The sequence below is a fragment of the Triturus cristatus genome, chromosome 3_2 (genome assembly GCF_964204655.1).
Source record: "Triturus cristatus chromosome 3_2, aTriCri1.1, whole genome shotgun sequence".
In the NCBI taxonomy this organism is placed as follows: Eukaryota; Metazoa; Chordata; class Amphibia; order Caudata; family Salamandridae; genus Triturus; species Triturus cristatus.
In genome coordinates, this window is record NC_140584.1 from 798,037,991 (window position 1) to 798,058,877 (window position 20,887).

General features: G+C 45.3%; 1 protein-coding gene across 1 annotated transcript in view; it reads right to left on the reverse strand.

Annotated features, from left to right (window-relative positions):
• Nucleotides 1-20,887, reverse strand: part of PARD3B (par-3 family cell polarity regulator beta) — a 2,086,630-nt gene that overhangs the window by 495,243 nt on the left and 1,570,500 nt on the right. The gene's annotated exons all lie outside the window — the stretch shown is intronic.

The window sequence follows — 20,887 nt, forward strand, 5'->3', positions numbered from 1 at the left end:
ATCGTGTGGCGCCAAAACTGATATCCCGACACCCAAGTGACAGGCTGTGATACAATGAGGTTTTCATGAGGGCCTACACTTACTAGACCGGGCGCGTTGGACGGGAGGGGTGCCGGGGAGCAGTATACCATGGACACAGAGGGATTAAAATCATATTTCTTGGGATACTCTGCTAGGCATGTGTGTGAAGATACTCATGCGGTTCGGTGTCAAGATGTTGGTGTTGTGTTGTGTGGAAGGAAACTCTGCTCTTGATCTGGCATTAATTGGCCACTAGGGTCGGTTAGTTGACTCTGTATCTGGTTGTGTGTTACTGCATGATTACTTAATATTGTGTTGGTTCCTGTCCTCTATATGGTTTTGAGATACTAGTGGTGTAAAGTGTGCGTACTTAGTTTCTTTCCGTTGCCACTTGTGTGTCATAAAAAGAAGGTGATCGGATTGTCATTGCCTTCTTCGGTTCTGTCGGTCCTTCCCCAGCCTCTGGTAATGGGGTGTGTAACAAGAGAGTGTGAGCTGGGAGTGGGGCGTCAAGGGGCAGATGCGGTCTGAGAGGAGCATTCATGAGCAAACAAAATCAGGTGACCAGCCGTAGGAGCTGCTGCAGCTAAAAAAAAACAAAACTCATGCGATTTTACCTTGCTGAATTACCGCCAGGTTGAATTGTGTCTGGAGATCCAACACCAGCTGCAGGAACAAGGCTTACCTAAAAACGGAGCAGAACTCCACGTGGTAATCCTGCTCTGCTTGGGTCATACTCAGGGACTTAGAAGGAGAGCTGAATTTTATGGCCAAGCAAAGCCTATGGGTAGTGGTCGCTGAAGTTCGGCTAGACATATTACTACAATATTTTTGTAAGGGTAGAGTTATGGTCCTCAAAGCGTTGTGCGTAACGCAAAAATAAAGTATTTGCTTGGGATGCGGCGCAAAACAAATCTTGCACGCCTAGTCAATTAACCGCTCTCCACCATCCAAGCACAACTAACATTTGCACACGGAGAATAAGTCGACTTGGCGAGCTATAAATGTGAACGCATCAAAAACGCTGTCATGTATGAAACAGTTACTTAGATCGGAAAGTTGTCTCTTGCTTAAGTAGTCAGCGGCGCAAACTTGCGTCGGACACTGACATCAAAAGCTTCATTTGCCACGGTCCGTGAAAGGAAACGAGATATTTAATGAGGGGAAGAGCTAACAACTAAAGGTATAAAACGGAAGTAAAACGGCTGAGGAAAATGCGCATGGCATGAAGGGGACTGCCGCTGCTCGTGTCAGCACGAGAAAAGTGCCCGAGAGATGCTTTTTCATAAACATTACATCCTCACAGACACTTCAAATGGGAACAAACAGTCCTGGCAGGCAGCGAGCAGACCCCATTGTGCCGGCGCTCTCACTGCAGCAGGCAGATAAGGGCGGATTTCCATCACAAATAGAGCGATCACCGGCACTGTCAGGGCGCGCGCGAGCACGCGCCGCGGACCGAGCGCTCTCCCGCCTTTGTTCACGGCGTGTCACCAAGACGTTCTTTCAGCCCACTAAAAGATTAATACTTGACACTCCGCACACGGGGGTGAATGCTGAAATCGATCGCAGGCGCAGTTTTTTTTTTCACGTTCCCCGACAGGTTGGAAATAAAATGTATCGAGTGGCTGAGCCGGTGTACTTTTCCGGCTGTGTTTTTTAGCATCACTCATTACTTCATAATACTACTATTGGCTGCTAATGTGACGTATGAGATAACTTGTCTTCTGTTGATATTTTTTATTAGAAGGCGAAGCTATTTCTTAATAGAAAGCTGGGCATTTAATCGACCTTAGAAGGATAAAACCCTCACTAGGTCCTGGCGGAATGTAAACCTGTGTACTGCAGGCTACTTCAGAGGAAGTCAGCCCCTAGAGCAATCTTACTCAGGCCCACAAGTGTGAAACCGCCCACAAGTGTGAAACCGCAAAAACTTGACTCACATTATCCTTTTGTAAGCTTCCAATGTTTAGCCCAGTTATCTTTAGAACACATTAATTTGTAATGTGATGAGTGCCACCCCAAGGAATCTTCGAGAAGCTTTTTTTCTTATGAACAATGACCTCATTTAAGGCACTGAATCTACCTCCAGAGGCACGGGCTAGATCATACAATTTTTTTGACGCATCACGCACTATTTTATGTCCTTGGTGTTCTGTGAGGCAGTACTTGGTGTAAGACCCTTTTGACTCCATATTAGTTAAGTGGATTTGTGGGGGTTGTAATGTTTGACAAGAACACTGATGCATATTTTTAGTGTTGTATTTTTGGAGTGAGATTGTGTTGTACCGTTTTGTACGGTTATGTTTTTTGTGTTGAATTATTGCATTGTGTTGTACTTTGGTGGTTGTGTTACATTCTGTTTTTTATTGTGAATGAAATGTTTACTGATTTTATTGTGTTATTGTGTGTGTTCTGCAATTACTCTGCAGATGTGAGCACACGATCCTAACATTTAGAGGTAGTCAGAGGAAAGCTAGTAATGGGATTCAGAATACTAGAGGTGCCCAAGCCACGGGAGGCTCCAGCCAGATGCCTGGCTCTGGCTCAGCTCCGGGGCCCCTCGGACCCTCGATCCCAAAACGAGCTGAGCTTTCACATGGATTCTGTGTGCCACCCACACTATAATCTCAGGCACAGAGAATTTAAAACAAAGCACGTAAAACAGGGTAGAGAAAGAGATACATATCTAATGGCTGAATTGCACAGTATGAAATCAGAAAACTTGGGATCAATTACAGCTTCCAAAATGTGTGATCCTGGGCAAATATCTTATTTCAATAAACACACAAAAAGAGAACTGGGGGTCAAACAAAAGAAGCACGTAAAGAGATGAACACCAATGCCAATAACCAATTGTGATACCACATAGGCATTAAGAGCAGAGCAAGGATTTCCATCAATCTACCTCTCAAAGTAGAGCAAAGATGTGAGTCAGTCAAGCTCTAATGATCAATATCATCATTTGGTCATCCGCCAGAAATAGAAAGTCTGTCCCTTGATCAAAAAGGACTGCTTCGCTGGCGAGCTCAGTTGCTCAGAGTAAATGCCTTAGCGGGACCATACCAAAAGAAAGAGAAGGTATGCTCATGTCAGTAATGGAAAAATCCTATGTGGTGCAGTGCAAATAGTAAATAGGTGAAAAGAATTTAAAAAGGTTGTGTGGAGAGACAAACTACTCTGAAAGATACCACCCTCCTCACACCTAATAAAAACGGTGTAGAAAGAACACTAGCAGTAAACCCAAGTGACTGCTATCTTTAGGTCGACATGTTTCAGCCATAAGGGGAAATTCCCCACAGCTTTCTTCAGGACCTGTATAAGTTACACACAGCTACTGCATATACACTCTATTCAAAATCTAGTGTGAAAAAACAAAATGTGGGTTGGAAGGGTGATACAACCTCACTCTGTACTAGTCCTCCGATCACTGGGTGCATTCGTCACCCATCATGACCAGGGATCAAACCTCACCTGGTCATGGCCTTCCCCCTTGACTCAGTACGGTTCGGAGGCAACGACGGACAGAGCGGGGCCTCATACACCTGAGACAGGTTCCAGGGAGGTGAGGTTTGATCCCTCCACCCAGTCCCCCCAAAAATGCATGTTTTAAAGTAGCCAGTGCACCATCTTCTCTCTGAAGAGATCTTTCAACAAGAGAATCAAGAGATGGACCCTACATTACAGCCCATGTTCATTAGGGTGACTAGGCGTCCCGGATTTGCCGGGACAGTCCCAGTTTTTCACCAGCTGTCCCGGCAGATTTCAACACATTTGGCTCCTGTCCCGGTTTTTAGTGAGGGTCCACTGAAAACAGTGGAAGGCAGATTTTTATGTGCTACAAAGTAGAACTAGTTAGCCAATGTTACACCAAAGAAAATTAATTAACAGGTATCTTACTAGTTTTAAAAATTGCATTTTATATATTGTCTCAGTAGCTGTTCTGCATTTTTATGTTGATGAGCACTGGCATTCTGTGGAGCTCGGATAATGTAAAATCGTAGTCCTTCTTCTATTTTTGGGAAATGACCCGGTTTTTGGTTTTTAAAATCTGGTCGCCAAAATGTTCATGCTTCTCAGCTATCAGATAGCCGCCTGTCCTGAAGAAGGGTAGTTAGTTTGCACCTTTCTGTTTTAGTTCTGCTTCCTCTAAACATGTCACTGCCTCTCTTTTTCAATACTCGCTTCCTGCTTCATCAATTGTCACCATAAATCCATCCTTTGAAGGTCCGCGCCTGCTATTGTCTCTGCTCCATGATGTACTTGCTTGAGGGCTATTATAGTCGCGCGCATGTCTTTGGAATGGTACTGACCAGTCAATAACAGGATAAGTGGAACAACTTATCACGATCAATGCTTTCTCTTTTCAGCAGCTCTGCTTTCGATGCAGTCATATTTCTGGGCTCGTTTCATTCTCCCCGGGTAGTCCATTGCATGTTTTAACGATCTTTCCCTTACATTTTTTAGAAAATTCTGCTCGGTCTATACTAGCCGTGATATGTTAGATTCACTACACTAATTGTACATAATAGCCACTTCTTTGGCCTCTGAAAGCAGCATTATTGTGGTCTTTAGTTTAGTCGCTTGCTTTAGACTGGATGGGACGCCACTTAGTACAGAATCTCTCATGCCATCTGCAAATGAACATTATCGACTGAGAACCCATGCCACGATGCTCATAGTATACTTATGAAGACAGAATGCAGCGGTGTGAGAGGGGTCAGTGTTTAGAAGGTGGCAGTTAACCAGTTGTTTGACTCTATTATGGTCATCATTGTGGTGTTTGGCAGTGAATCAGACGGAAGTGACTGAGGAGCGCTGAAATTGTTGTCTTCCATAAGACAAGGTTCTTGGTCTCTGAGGTGGTTGGTGTTGTTGGGGAACTGGGAAGGTTGAGGTCGAAGCTTATTATTTGGTGGTCAGTCTTGTTCCTGTAATGTTGATAGACAATAGAGGAGAGGACACAGTCCCAGAGTATGTCTGGCTGAATGTTTGGCGATGGAGATCAACTGATGTAGGCTCAAGCTGCCAAGGTAGGAAAGGAGGACTTTGATTTGAGATGGTTGAGGTTTATCAAAACAGGTTGGCTGCGGTAAGTGTGGTTGAGGGTGCTATCAATGATGAAGTAAATGAAGGCACTACATGCTTATCATATAACCTCATTTTAAAAGCGACCCAAAGTATATGGAATGTGTTAATATAGATGTGAATGGTCACTTACTCAGTGGCAGCTCGCATAAGGCGTGCTGTGGGGCGGGGCGGGGCGGGGGAGGGAAATGGTGGGTGGGTTGTAAACTCAGACATACGACGGAATGGAGGAAAGTAATTATTATGTTCCTCCGTTCCGTCGTATGTCTGAATTTACTAACCCCCCACCTTTCCCCTCCCCGCCCACAGCACGCCCTATGCGAGCCGCCACTGCTGACTTACTAGAGTAAAAAAATGAACATGAATTTATTAGTAGGTTAATCCCCAGAATTACCTGTCTTGTACAAGAGAAAACAAATGGGACCTACATAAAGTATAAATCGTCACCATATCCCAAATAGAACAATGGAAGAGCTATGCAAGAATCCGACGCAACATTTCTGAAACCCAGTTCTTGCTGCTCAACTCTGGAGACACAATTGTACAGCCATCTGTTTGTCCATTCACTATATGTATTCCCCCAACACACAAGATCACCCTGAAACCTGGAAGGAACTTGTCGACACCGTTAGCCTTCATCACATGAATAAATAGCATTAACAAGCATGTTTCAACACCCTTCTTGCCTCTCTGGCATCCCTAAGCTATAAACCGGAATGGCCATGTCCAGACCAGGGCTATTTCACATACTGACCACCATAACAGGCTGTTAGAGGGTGTCCTTGACAAAGTAATACACATGCTCAAAAGTGTGCAAAACCTTGCTGTCCACCTCATTATCACATCTAATCTATATCCACATCAGCTGACTGGCTGCAGGATAGCATAGCGTTGAACTAAAAAGCATCTATCTGGTCCATGAAGCCACTCAGAGAGATCAATCATAGCATTTGTAAAGCGTGCTACATACCCATGAGGGTCTCAAGGAGCTAAGGGGGGGGAGAGCTGCTACTGTTCGAAGAGCCAGGTCTTGAGGAGTCTTCTGAAGGTCAGTAGGATCGGGAGCACCTGTCCACAGTGATGTTTCTTCATGACCCATTGAGACATGCAAGGTCACCACCCTAGAATCTCCTCTCTATAGTCTCACCGAGAGTCAAATGGCTTGGAAAGAACATCAGTGGTTCACTTGGTCTCCTCGAAGCAGGATTCAGAAAGCACAGTAAAGGCAAGAATACCCACACTAACCACACATACAGCTTTGACTAGATATAAATCTACTGCTTGCTTGCACAACCACCTCTTCGGCTACATGAGCATTCCGTTTATTTTCCCGCTCACTGTCGCCACAATCGCTTTGAAGCATCAGCACAGATTCGCTGGCATTTTACAATACAATAAAACAAACTGATATGTTTATCTCCTGCATTTTCCGACTCAGTAGTTTCATTGTGTATCTGTGGAAAAGTAATCTATTACTTCTTTTGAAATTGACTATTTTCAAATTTAACAAAAGAGCAATGCAGTAGTTGTAAAGCAATATGCTACCAAGCACACATGTACAATACAATTTTTTCCCAAAATGATTATGAGTAGCGCACTTTTACACAGCATGCCTTCTTTAGTTACAGAATGTGATGTTGACAGGTACATCTTTTCTGATTTTCAGGTGAGTAAAATTTTAAGTGTGGTGATCAAACATTAGCAGAATTTAAACAGTGGTGGCAATCTTCACAAAACGGACTATGCTGCTGTGCTTCAATTTCATGAGAATAGTTTTTTTGCAAAGTTATATGAAACTGAAAAGGGAGGACCTACATTGCGGATATGGGGGGTGGAGAGAAGGGGCAGTGTTAGACCCCAGACAGCTGTTCCCTCTTACTGCAGTCGATGGTACTTCCTGGCTCCATTTTCGAAGTCTGTGGCAGACTGTGGAGACCCCTTGATGGGGGGTCTTCGGTGGTAATATCACACCATTTAAAGTAAGTCTCTCCTCCTACAGGTGCTGTTGGCTCTGAAGATTGGAGCCTCCCAATGTTAATACCCATCAAAGCTAACAGGATGCCATCTTCCACAAGGACTCATGAGCAACAGCATCCACAGAGCATGCACAGGAGAGCAGTGTCTCCCTCATAGGAGAGTAGTGTCTCTCCTGCAAAGCTTCCCTGGCGCCCAGTGAGCAACCTGCACCCTTCGTGCTATAAACACCACCTCCAAAAACACTTCTGCTTTCTAGATTTAAAGGGCAGCATAGCTCTTATGCTTTTGATTAGATCACATCATTTAAGAAGTCCCCGATTCTTCCCGCTTGTTGACCTTCTCTCCTGTTTTCCTGGTACTCCTTCTTATTATTCCCTCCTACCCGAGCCCTAGTCCTCGTGACCATTCCGAATTCTGCTTCTGTCCAGCTACAATTCATTTCACTCTTGCTGAAGTCCAGCCCGCTCCTGCTAGCGGTCCTGATCTGCTTAAAGGATAGCGGAAAGGGCAGAAATATGCGGCAAAGGAAGGGCAGATGGACTGGGGGCAGTAACAGTAGCTGCTTGCCTGGATGAAGAGGGTGGATAAAAGCCCACAAAAAGAAGCAAAACCATGTTCAGCATTGGGTTTACAGCAAGTTAAGCACAACATGGTTGGGTGTAGTGTGCATCTTTTCAATCCCTCAAGTAGGTGCAGCGGACACAGGAAGCACTAACTTAACCCTGGAAGCATCTTGGGCGTACTGGGCACTGAGAGCACTGCATGTGGCATCAAAGCCCGACACATTGGAAAAGGCCCTAAACAGGTCTGCATTGCACATACGTTTGATTGTCAACACTTTTAGTTCTTAACTTGGAACATCAACTTTACTTTAATTACTGCTATTTCAGTACACATATACATATGCATGTGTGTGGGTGGGTGGGTGGGTGGCTACACAGCTTAAAAAAAAAATGAATATGCAATGGACTGGAATCTATTTTTAAGAAAACTTGCAATAACAATTCTCCCACCACCATCTGTTGGCAGGAACCAGGTGGATGTACCAATTCCAAATGAAAGGAGGGTAGAAAGTATTCTATTTAAGTGGCAGTCACTGGTGTTATGGGCTGTACTGACAAAGATACACAAATGTTTAGAAGAGGAGGGCATTAACTGCATTATCCCACAAGAGCATCATTATCCCACAAGAGCATCATATGAACCTAAGGCTCCCATCACTAGAATAACCTTCGCCTAGATTAGGCCAGACTTTTCTAAAAGTGAAACTGCCTGTAATCTCAGGATGGAAAGGACTGGTGTTCCTCCTGTTTATTTAATGTATTTTTAATGCTAACCCTGTTCCTTTATAGCCACTTGACAGTGTTTTCTTAGATAAAATATTACCAAGAGGACAGCGGATTAATATAATGTGCCAATGATACATAAGTATATGAGGTTAAATAGATTAAGATTAGGAAAAGTCTTCTCGTTGGCCTGACAAACATGGAGCGGATTGAGGGATTTAGGTTATTTTACAAGATATTTTGACAGGGGGGTAAATACGTGTTTCAAATCTGATTCACAAAGTGTGTTTTTCTGTGATAAATTGCATCTTACTGCTTGAAAGTCTGGATAAAGCACACCAAAGTCAGAGGCACGTGTAAATCACGCTCATTCAGGGCCGGCTTTAGCGCTGGTGGCGCCGGGTGCGACAGCCTTTTTTGGTGCCCCCCCCCCGTGACCACCTGCTTTACAGATACTCGCCCTACCACCCTTCAACATTGGCCCTCATCTCTCCATCGCCCCACTCTTACAAACATTTTGTTTTATAGCACTACTCATACCAGTGTAGGGTGTCAGAGCACTTTACATCACACACACACACATTATATAGAGACAATGAATCATATGTGAGGGATTCGGACTATGGGAAACTTTGCATAACACAATGAGGATTACAAAATGTAGGAATCACGTGTGATCCATACCAGTAAACGTTACAACAAACAAATGATGGATGGAATGCTGACAATGCAGACATTCTCCCCCAGTCAAGAGATCTGGGTTAAATCCATCGTTCTTTTGCCCACTACGCCACCCCAGTTTAGACATGGCCATATGCAAATCAGTCTTGACCCTGTGCCTCATGGGAACAGTCCAGCCCGAACTGCCAAGCCATGTCTTCCCTGGACCGGAATCAAGCATCCTAGGACCGGTTTCTTGCTATCAGTCGTCATCAGCCAGGATAGCTTGACTCCAGTGGCGTAGTGAGCATGGGTCCCACGTCTGGGAATACCCATCCCACTTAGGGCGAAAAGCGTTACAACAAACAAATGATGGACGGAATGCTGACAATGCAGACATTCTCCCCCAGTCAAGAGATCTGGGTTAAATCCATCGTTCTTTTGCCCACTACGCCACCCCAGTTTAGACATGGCCATATGCAAATCAGTCTTGACCCTGTGCCTCATGGGAACAGTCCAGCCCGAACTGCCAAGCCATGTCTTCCCTGGACCGGAATCAAGCATCCAAGGACCGGTTTCTGGCTATCAGCCGTCATCAGCCAGGATAGCTTGACTCCAGTGGCGTAGTGAGCACGGGTCCCACGTCTGGGAATACCCATCCCACTTAGGGCGAAAAGCGTTAAAACAAACAAATGATGGACGGAATGCTGACAAGGCTTGGCAGTTCGGGCTGGACTGTTCCCATGAGGCACAGGGTCAAGACTGATTTGCATATGGCCATGTCTGAACTGGGGTGGCGTAGTGGGCAAAAGAACGATGGATTTAACCCAGATCTCTTGACTGGGGGAGAATTTCTGCATTGTCAGCATTCCGTCCATCATTTGTTTGTTGTAACGCTTTTCGCCCTAAGTGGGATGGGTATTCCCAGACGTGGGACCCGTTCTCACTACGCCACTGGAGTCAAGCTATCCTGGCTGATGACGGCTGATAGCCAGAAACCGGTCCTAGGATGCTTGATTCCGGTCCAGGGAAGACATGGCTTGGCAGTTTGGGCTGGACTGTTCCCATGAGGCACAGGGTCAAGACTGATTTGCATATGGCCATGTCTGAACTGGGGTGGCGTAGTGGGCAAAAGAACGATGGATTTAACCCAGATCTCTTGACTGGGGGAGAATGTCTGCATTGTCAGCATTCCGTCCATCATTTGTTTGTTGTAACGCTTTTTGCCCTAAGTGGGATGGGTATTCCCAGACGTGGGACCCGTGCTCACTACGCCACTGGAGTCAAGCTATCCTGGCTGATGACGGCTGATAGCCAGAAACCGGTCCTAGGATGCTTGATTCCGGTCCAGGGAAGACATGGCTTGGCAGTTCGGGCTGGACTGTTCCCATGAGGCACAGGGTCAAGACTGATTTGCATATGGCCATGTCTGAACTGGGGTGGCGTAGTGGGCAAAAGAACGATGGATTTAACCCAGATCTCTTGACTGGGGGAGAATGTCTGCATTGTCAGCATTCCGTCCATCATTTGTTTGTTGTACCGCTTTTCGCCCTAAGTGGGATGGGTATTCCCAGACGTGGGACCCGTGCTCACTACGCCACTGGAGTCAAGCTATCCTGGCTGATGACGGCTGATAGCCAGAAACCGGTCCTAGGATGCTTGATTCCGGTCCAGGGAAGACATGGCTTGGCAGTTCAGGCTGGACTGTTCCCATGAGGCACAGGGTCAAGACTGATTTGCATATGGCCATGTCTGAACTGGGGTGGGGTAGTGGGCAAAAGAACGATGGATTTAACCTAGATCTCTTGACTGGGGGAGAATGTCTGCATTGTCAGCATTCCGTCCATCATTTGTTTGTTGTAACGCTTTTCGCCTTAAGTGGGATGGATATTCCCAGACGTGGGACCCGTGCTCACTACGCCACTGGAGTCAAGCTATCCTAGCTGATGACGGCTGATAGCCAGAAACCGGTCCTAGGATGCTTGATTCCGGTCCAGGGAAGACATGGCTTGGCAGTTCGGGCTGGACTGTTCCCATGAGGCACAGGGTCAAGACTGATTTGCATATGGCCATGTCTGAACTGGGGTGGCGTAGTGGGCAAAAGAACGATGGATTTAACCCAGATCTCTTGACTGGGGGAGAATGTCTGCATTGTCAGTATTCCGTCCATCATTTGTTTGTAGTAACACTTATCGCCCTAAGTGGGATGGGTATTCCCAGACGTGGGACCCGTGCTCACTACGCCACTGGAGTCAAGCTATCCTGGCTGATGACGGCTGATAGCCAGAAACCGGTCCTAGGATGCTTGATTCCGGTCCAGGGAAGACATGGCTTGGCAGTTCGGGCTGGACTGTTCCCGTGAGGCACAGGGTCAAGACTGATTTGCATTTCGCCATGTCTGAACTGGGGTGGCGTAGTGGGTAAAAGAACGATGGATTTAACCCAGATCTCTTGACTGGGGGAGAATGTCTGCATTGTCAGCATTCCGTCCATCATTTGTTTGTTGTAACGCCATACCAGTAAACAGCATATTTTAAGATCATTTGGTCTAGAGATTTAAAACATAACAGTGATTGGGGTTGGCTTCACTAATAAGAATATATTTCTACCAAAACGAACCCTTTTTAGCAACATTAGGATAATAAAAGACTGGTGGAAAAAACAATGTTCTAACCTATACCATGCAGCTCTTCATTAGTCACTGTGCTTTATCAATGTTATGTTAATGTTATGGGGGATTTATAGAGCGCACGGCTACTCCAAGGAGTGTCCCGGCTCTGAAGAGTAATTAATATATTCGTTAAACTCTAGCTGCTAGACGAGCACGCACGGTCACCGGCCTCTTAAACCGTATCTTCCGCGGTTGGACCTTCACATCCGGAGCAGAGATGGTCTCTTAAGATTGTAACCCATGAACTGCAAGTAACAAAATGATCTCTGTGACAAAAGCAGTAACGCACCGAGCTATCTACCTTATATACAATTCAGGAATCTGCATTGTATGGTTCTTTGCAGCAGGCATATTCTCCTGGCTTGAGGCTAGCAAAAATAAACTTTAGGAAGCAAACTTTCATTGGTGTTTGGGAGTTCATATTTATAAATGTTTTTGAAAGTAAGGAAGGCAAAACTTAATGACACCATAACGTTCATCAAGACAGAAAAGTTAATGTTTTTAATTTAATTATGTAATTTCAATCTTCCCGTTCTGCGTGACTTTAATTCACAGGTCTAACCTATTACAGCATGCAGCAAATCTGAAACACTGCACCAAGCTGAATGTTGCTTTCTGCATAGCTTTTAAACACCGTACCATGTAAAATGTTACTTACTATATGGCTTTTTTCAAGCTCAAGTCCAATTGCAAATTTTTAAAATGAAACAGGCGAACGTCACGAAAAACACTTTGGTTGAACAATTAACGTGCGCAAACTGACCTTTAATGCAATACCAAGAACGAAGCTTACTTTCTATACCTCTGCTAATCCACGAAAAGGAACACAACTTTCTTTGACTCCCGGACGGCTCCAAGCATTTGTTCGGAGAATACAGAGCAGTAACGGCGGGGTCTGGCAGTAAATCTACGTAATCTGTAATGGCACGCATGAACACAGTTGTCCTTCTTTTATTTCCATGAGGACCCACGTTGCGGAAATGAAAGAGGGATAACGGTGCACACTGCAGGCTTTTGGGAGATGCGAATGGTGTGGATTTATGAGCACACATGGCGCCTCCCCTAACTAGACGCCCAGTGCAGTGGCACCGGTCGCACCGCCCTAAATCACCAGGATCAATGGCAGGCCCAGCTGCAACTGATCAGCTGTGCTCTTCCAGGAAAAGTTGCTTCTTGCAGCTCTTGTAGTGTAACAGAAGATAAGCCAACTAACCTCTGGAGTCCACTTATTTGTCTTTGGTACAAGTGGGAACAGGTCCAGTGCTTCTGCTCACAGGTATCAATAACCGGTGCAGTCCTTCTGTCTACCACAGGTCTAGTAGTAATCTTAAGAGGGTCCCTGTGGGTGCCACATTTATACCTGGCACTAGCATGTACGTTGGGGTGAACCCAGCCCCCTCCTAACCAATAGGGAAAAATTCCCTGGGGTAACCCTACCACTTTGCAGCAGTTACTGACTGCTCTACTGTAAACAATTTCACAGTGCCCCTCTCTACCTAAATCCAACATAAGGGAACCTTTCTTCCCCTATGCAGAGTTCCTGTGCCCACTCTAGAGGTGTGGCCAGGAAAATGAGCAATCCGTCCTCTTTGGTCACTCAAAATAGTTTCTTGCGGCAGAGGAACAAAGAAGGGGACAGGACCAGGTATGCCTCTTATAAGTAAAATTGTCTGATACTGCCAAGATGATGATCTTGGCAGTATCAGAAGATCTTCATATACCCAAGGCCTATGTCCCAATCTGGGTGTAAGTTCATACCTCATCAAGGAGCTATTCATTCCTGGATGAAAGTTAGAAGCTCATGCAAATGGACTTCTATAGGCTTTAGGCAGGCAAAAGGTGACTTTTTTAAAGATCCTTATGAAAAATATTTACCAATAAATTGGGCTTGTAATAACTATTTTAAAAAGTCCAAGAATGAATTTTGTGGCTGAATCCCAGCCAGAGATATCATTATTCAATATTATATCCCAATGCTGTCCCATGGAACGACCAACCCTGCTACAGTAAACATAGCTTTTGGACGTTCTCACTGTAAGGACCTGTTTTACATCAAACTTTTACATGTCCTACTTCCAAATAACATAAACCATGGCTTATTTGGCATTAAGGCCTACTTAGGGCTGACCTATTAATATTTAAAAGGAAGGTTCATCTCTGTCAAAAAAGGTTATTTTGACAGGTCGAATTTGCAGTTTTAAAACTGCACAGACAAGCTACCATGGAAAGCTTATGGTCATGTTTTGCACTGCCACTCTAGTGGTAGCAAAATGTGCATTACAGTACACCAGTGACATCTAACCTATAGCCCTGGGTACACATTGGGCCACATGCTATGGACATACACGTAAGTTAAATATGCAAATTAGGAGTACAGCCAATTTCAACATGTTTAGGGGTTAGAGCCAATGCACTGTGGCCTGGTTAGTAGAGTCCGATTGCACAGAATTGAAAAAAACAACAACAAAGTCTAGCAAAAAGTTGAGGCTACCTTGCAAAAAGACACATTTTTCTACAATCATGTTTTGATATGCAGACTTGTTGAATGCACTATCACCGGCAGGGTATCCTGGCACTGAGGACGTGTGAGCCTCATTAAACCTAAGGCCTAGTGGGACTACAAGAAAAGCCAGGTCTTCAGCTGCTTGTGAAATACAAGAAGCGGGGAGGAGGCTCTCTTTTGTAGTGGGAGGTCATTCCATGCTTTAGGAGCGATCCATGCGAAGGCGTGACAGGCTGATCTGATTATCCATATGCGTGGGATGTGTTTAACGAGGAATCCAGATAAGTTGAGGTGTCAGGAAGGTTTGTGAAAGCAGATGAGATTATTGAGGTGTGCTGGGCCAGTGTTATGTAGTGCCGAGCAGTGTTATGTAATGCCTTGAGGGTGAGGAGTTTGAAGCAGCATATTTTATGTCACAGATTTCTAAAGCTTTCTGTTCACTTCTAATTCGACAATTGTGCTGGGTTATGGAGTTAAGATTCATTGACTGTGAATTAGTACTGCCGTTTTGGTCATCAGGTTTTTCAGTAGTGTTGTGATATTTTCTAGCTTTTCTATGTCTGTTTTAAGAACTCATTAACAAGCTCTAATTATCTGATCTAAGCCACTGTCAATAGATTATACCCCTTGACCACTAACCTCTTTTTCTAATTCCTGTGCATTGTGTTTAAGGAACACAGTGAAAACAATGGAGGAGGTAAGATGGGGTAGTGAGATGGTAATAGTTTGTTTACTACCATCACCATGATTTTTCTTTTTTACACTTTGGCATCAAAAAGCTTTTGTAATACAAAAATAAAATATTATTGACAAAGGTTTTCTAATAGTATATGAATTGTGAACCCTACCCATGAGGGAGTATATATTTTGGACTTCTTGGTTTTGATTAAGGCCACTTGTCTACCTGCATCCACTATAGATGGACATCAACAATGTTCTTTCTTGGTTGGTTGGTTGGTTCCAGGTAAGTGTCTGCTACCTGCAAGTTGTTTTTGGAGCCTGTATGCTTGGACGGTGATGTCTCCTGTCAGGCCGTCTAGCCCCCTTTAATCCTTCCTTCATTATTTCACGTTGTAAATTTGCCTGGTTTGGTTTATCAAGGTAAAACTCTCTGGGTATGTGTTAATATGGATGCAAACAGAGCTAGAAAGTTTGTTAAATTGCACGCGCTTGGAATGACGGCTACTATCACACGTATGCTAGCGGGACATGAATGCCTAGCATCCCTGGTCTATACTGATGCGCCCTCCAATATGATCTATATTTGGTCTTTTGTAGGCTACTAAACATTTCTTACAAGGATCTCTGGCTGGCATGAGCATCAGCGTGCAGTAAACCAGGCTTCCAAGAAGGAAAATGCATGGACGCCTAAGGAACTTTGATCAAAATATGTGTCATGCTCATAAAGGCAGATAACTGATTGCTAGATTTTTTCTTGAGATATGTTGACGATTTATTCCTTGATATTTTTGCAGCACACACAGCTGGCAGCCCCTGAGAGCCACAGGCGTCTATTTATGCACATTGCTCAACACCTACCATTGGGTGATTTAGCACATACAACCAATACACAGTGAAAGTCGTTTTAGGCAACGCATGCACTAAGAAAGTTAAGTTAACGTTAAATGTAGTCTCGAAAAATGAGTCATTGCTTGATTTGAAAAAGGGAAGAAGCTGAAAGAGCGAAGGAGCTGGATGGGCCCATCACTGAGAAGAGTGAGGGAATCACGAATATGTCCATGGCGAGCGAAGAGGGCCATTGCTTGCTTTCATATTCCCTGGAGGTTCACCTATAATGTGTGGTCAAGAGTTTATAACACTACTTCTAAATCAGACAAGAACCCAATCCAGTTATTTCTGTAGCTACAGTCTTTCCCCTGACGTTTGCAACATAACCTGCGAGGGAGAAATATTTCTTCATTTATTTTTGCGGAAAAACCACTATGCACAATTACAAGTTTTACTCGGTGCAGAATAGAACTAGATATAACTGGGTGAAAGTCTACAGCCTGTAATCCGGCAGTTAGCAATACCACCTTGTTTTGTGGTTGCGACTGCTAAAAGCAGGTGAAATATGTGAGCACTAAAAGGCAGTGGCAGCTCCTCCGCTATGGTGGAGGGCGTTGCACCCCTAATCGCCCCCTCACCCCCGCCCGCAACTGCAAAAATAGAAAAATAAAATGATAATAAACCAGCTTTATTATCATTTTATTTTTCTCTCCTGGACGAGCCTTGGGGGCGGGCCATCGCGGGGCAGTCACGGAGTGGAAGTGGTTGGCACTGTTGTCAGTGCGCATGTGGGTTTAGCCAGCCATCTCAGGACGGCCAAACCAATATGCACACTGAAGCTGTCTCCAACCCGAGGCAGCAGGCGCAGGCTCCTCAGTTTCTCTGGGAGCGCACATCATGGGGCGCTCATGCCAATCCTGACAGACTGGCCGCAGGGGGTTCTGGGAGCCTGTGCTGGTGAGGAGCAGAAGAACTGCGAAGCGGCAAGTTATTTTTATATTTGTTTTTTGTTGTCATCGTTCGTGACACATATTGTTCCCCATTCCAGGGCCAGATCTTCTGGTAATAGGGTGGTAACAGCACCTGGTACCCCATTTTTACCGACCGACTCTGAATGAGGCCAAGGACAGTTGTTAGACGTGGCATCATTGGCGTGGGTATCCCTTCCCCTCTCCTCTTCCTATTTTTTATGTTGGCTGGATTTAGATGCTCTGGGCGCCGTGCCACTGCTAATCAGTGCCACAGCGCGAATGCTCCCGGTATATAAATGACTGTATGACTTAGGATAACCATAATGCCTAGATCTGTGTAGCATGTCCAATAGTGAGTTACCCTCCATTTCACTGTCACTACTGGGACACGATCCGTTCTCATAGGCCAGACTGGGCCGGTTGAGGATTACTCTCTATCATCCTATCTGGCCCCAGGGACCTGATAGGAACTTCGAGTTTGATATGTATGTGCTCCGGACATTGAGAGACACCTTTTAGTAAGGACCGTTTGTATATCCCATGTTTAGAAATGCCTCTTCTGAAAACACGGTAGTTTCTTGCCTAACCTTTACTGTAGGCTTTGCGAGTATGTGTATTGGCTGTCTGGTTTTGGAGCAGCAGGGCCAGCTAGGTTAGACCTGGCTGGAGAGAGAGAGATTGGTATTGAGAGCCTGGGGAGGGGTGACTCTTTGATCCGAGCAGGGCCGTGCCTTGCAAGTTGAATGATGGCTCCACCTCCCACTGGGCGTCTGATAGTAGAGCCCCCTCATTCCGAAAGGGCAGGATGTCACCTTATAAACCAAGTGCTCCCCGACCCCACCAAACTGGTTCTGACTGGAGTCGGTGATTTGCGACCTTAGAGAACAAAGACTTTTTAGGTATAAAATGCTGCGATGGAACTTTGTCCGGGTGTGTTCCTTCTGGATGTCAAGACGAAACTCTGTCCGAGCGAACAGAGGAAAGGACTTTGAAACTTTCACCAAGCTTACCGAAGAAACTACCCGAGGGCCTGAATCGAGAGCGCCTCCTGCAGAAGTCTCAGGGACATTAGACTTCACCCAGTCAGCCGTCGGATTTCCTGTGCGAGGAATTCTGCTTGCAGGTGAGGCCTCCGTCGAGTAATCTGGAGCCTCTAGTTCTACTGTGAGGACCACGGACTGGGCACCCTTGAAACTTTGGCTGACCCCGTGTGGGCCGCTGCCGCTAAGAGAGAGCTGCCGCCGCTGAGAGCCTGCCTGAACCTGAACCCTTGAACCTTTCGCTGGATCCGTGTGGGCCGCTGCAGCTAAGAGACACAGAGCTGCCGCCGCTGAGTGCCCGCACCCTTGTCAACGTTTGCATCATCGTGGTTCGTTCTGTGGCCCACCGCAGCTAAGAGAGAGCTGCTGCCGTTGAGTGCCCGCACCCTATGCCACTTTGCACCATCATGAATTATCCTGTGGGCCGCCGCAGCTAAGAGAGAGCTGCTGCCGCTGAGTGCCCGCACCCTTTGCACCATCATGAGTTGTCCTGTGGGCCGCCGCAACTAAGAGAGCTGCTGCCGCCGCTGAGCGCCCGCACCCTTGTCAACTTTGGCATCATCGTGATTTGTCCTATGGGCCGCCGCAGCTAAGAGAGAGAGCTGTGGCCGCTGAGTGCCCGCACCTTTATCAACTTTGCATCAATGGGATTTGTCCTCTGGGCCGCCGCAGCTAAGAGAGAGCTGCTGCCGCTGTGAGCCCATCACGGAGCTGCACGACGAGAATCATTGCCACCACCAGCCCGGGCCACCTCAGCTGCGTGCTGCTGCCGCTGAGATCTCACCTGTCCCCGAGTGCCCGAATCATTGTGGGTGCACGCTACGGACCTCTGCAGCCTGGCCTTGTGGTCGCTGGGAGTCCGCCTGTCATCGTCTCCGCTTCTTCGAGAAGCTGCGTGCTGTGTCCCCTTTCACCGACAGGTATCTAGTGCGCAAAGGGCGCGTAGGCCCCGGCCTTGAACTTAGTCAGGGTCACGTTCTGGTGAATACATAATTGCCTTTTGGAGTCCCTATCGGTTGACGTGAATTGTAGTTGTTGAAACGCTTTGAGAATTTAGAGTTAAACTGTTAGATAAAGATATTATTTTTCTATACCTATCTAAAGTTGTGTCCTTTTGTGGTGTCGTTGCTGCCTTATTGTACATGGTCATAAATGCTTCACACACTGCCTCTGAGATAGGCCTAACTGCTCGTGCTATGTTACAAGAGATATGAGCAGGGGTTGTCAAAGGGGGTAGCCCGCTTGCCCTGACTTAGGAAGAAGGGTCCCTATTTGGACACTGGTGCCCGCCATTGCCAACTGGAGACCCCCATTTCTAACAACAGTGTCTATTGAATTCACTTACCTGACCTCCTCCTTACTTTTTAAGCAAAATGGCTTAAAAAAACCCTTGTTTCGTGGATCAGCTTTGTATTCACCAAAAAATCACTCAGCATAAGTAAAGGCAAAAAACAAATCAATAAAATGAATATTTGACTAACCTGAATTTCCAGAACAACAAGTTTTGCCGAAGGAATTCGAAAACAGGAGGAAATAAACCAGCCGGGCAAACAGACAGGTCAGAAACACCACTGCCTGTCTAAACTAACTGCCAGAGGATGGCTCTGTGTAAACAACAAAGCCAAGCTGGCAGCCACAGATACCTTGGCGCTCGTTAAAAGCAAAACTGGAAGAATAATTAACAGAGGGCAAAGGTCACTGATCTCAACAGCTCTTTTTTCCTAAACAAAATTCCTGGTGAGAAGTGAAAACAGGATGAACGGAAGTACTTCAATTTCCATTTAGTTTTCACTGATTTAACAATTAGATCACAAACTCTTGACAAAGTTTACTTTTATTGCCGAATGATGGTAACCCCAAACATAAATAGAAATCTGTGAAATATCCATCGATGCCAACTGAAGCGAGAAACGATAGTTCGATTTTTTAATTGTGGGCCTCTCTTGCAGATTTCTCTGAACTTGCCTTTCTACGATTTTGTTAACACTATTGTAAACATCAGCTTGGCAAAAGCATTCCCGCATGCAATGGGACTCTTGAAGGACTCGAAACAAACACTACACAGGTGAGGAGTGAGCAGGAACAGACAAAAGGCAGTATTAGGTCAACCGTGATTTTATCCAGAAACAAGCATTGACGAAGCCAACAGTTATGGATTTTTGTTAGTTAATAGTTGGGTGTGTGGCCCAGATCTGTCCAAGAAAAATACATTAGAATAAGAAGCCACATCTTGAGCTATAACACAAGAAGGTGAGAGCAGGGTCCCTTTTTCTAAACAGACTGCATTCGCAAACTTAACCTCTAACTTCTAAGAAGAGTTTTATAAAAATGGACTGAGAGGAAGACATTTGTTTTGCAAATGGCGAAATTGAAAAGCATGCAGATCAATTATTGCAGGAGAAATACTTTAGACCAGTGGTTCTTAACCTGTTTGGGGACCCCTGTGGGTCCATGAAGCTTTCTCTGGGGTTCTGCAATTGCTTAGATTAACAAAGTGTATATAAATAAAGAAGCAACATTTTAAATTAAAAAATGTAAAACATTCTGTAATTGTGAAAGAATTTGAAATTAGAGGCTAAAACATAAGGTAGTATACTCAGACTGATTTGTGGCAGCAGTGGAAATGCGTCAAACAGATTATAGTACTGATAAAGAGTGTCCTCAATTGTATTTAGAAAACCTCCAACCTTCCCATTAAAATTATTTTTTTAAATATTTGTTTGTGAATTAAATTAAATATTTCATCATTTGTGTACTCATTTGTAGGGGTGGGTGAATAATTCTGCTCTGCTGGTGGGAGTTTTGCCCACTCTGCATTTTTCCAGCATAACTCCGACAACCCCGGCGTGTCAGAGTTTCTTCTCGCATGTGGTGCGCCAATGTTAAGTTGGTGAGGGCAAGTGAGAATTTACATGCCCTAGCGCGATTTTCAGGTGCTAGAACACCTCCCACATGGGCAGCCGCGACCATTCGTGTTGAGGAAGCTGCCGCACAAGAAGATCTACTCGAGGGGCACAAAGAACCAGCAGCTCCTGGCGTGACGCGTAGTGCAGTTTGCGCTGATTTTACAGCGCAAAATAAGCTCAGAGTGCTAAAAATCAGCACAGCATGTCAAATTTCAACCTCTTGTGAATCTCTGAGGAATCTTGCTGAGTTATTAT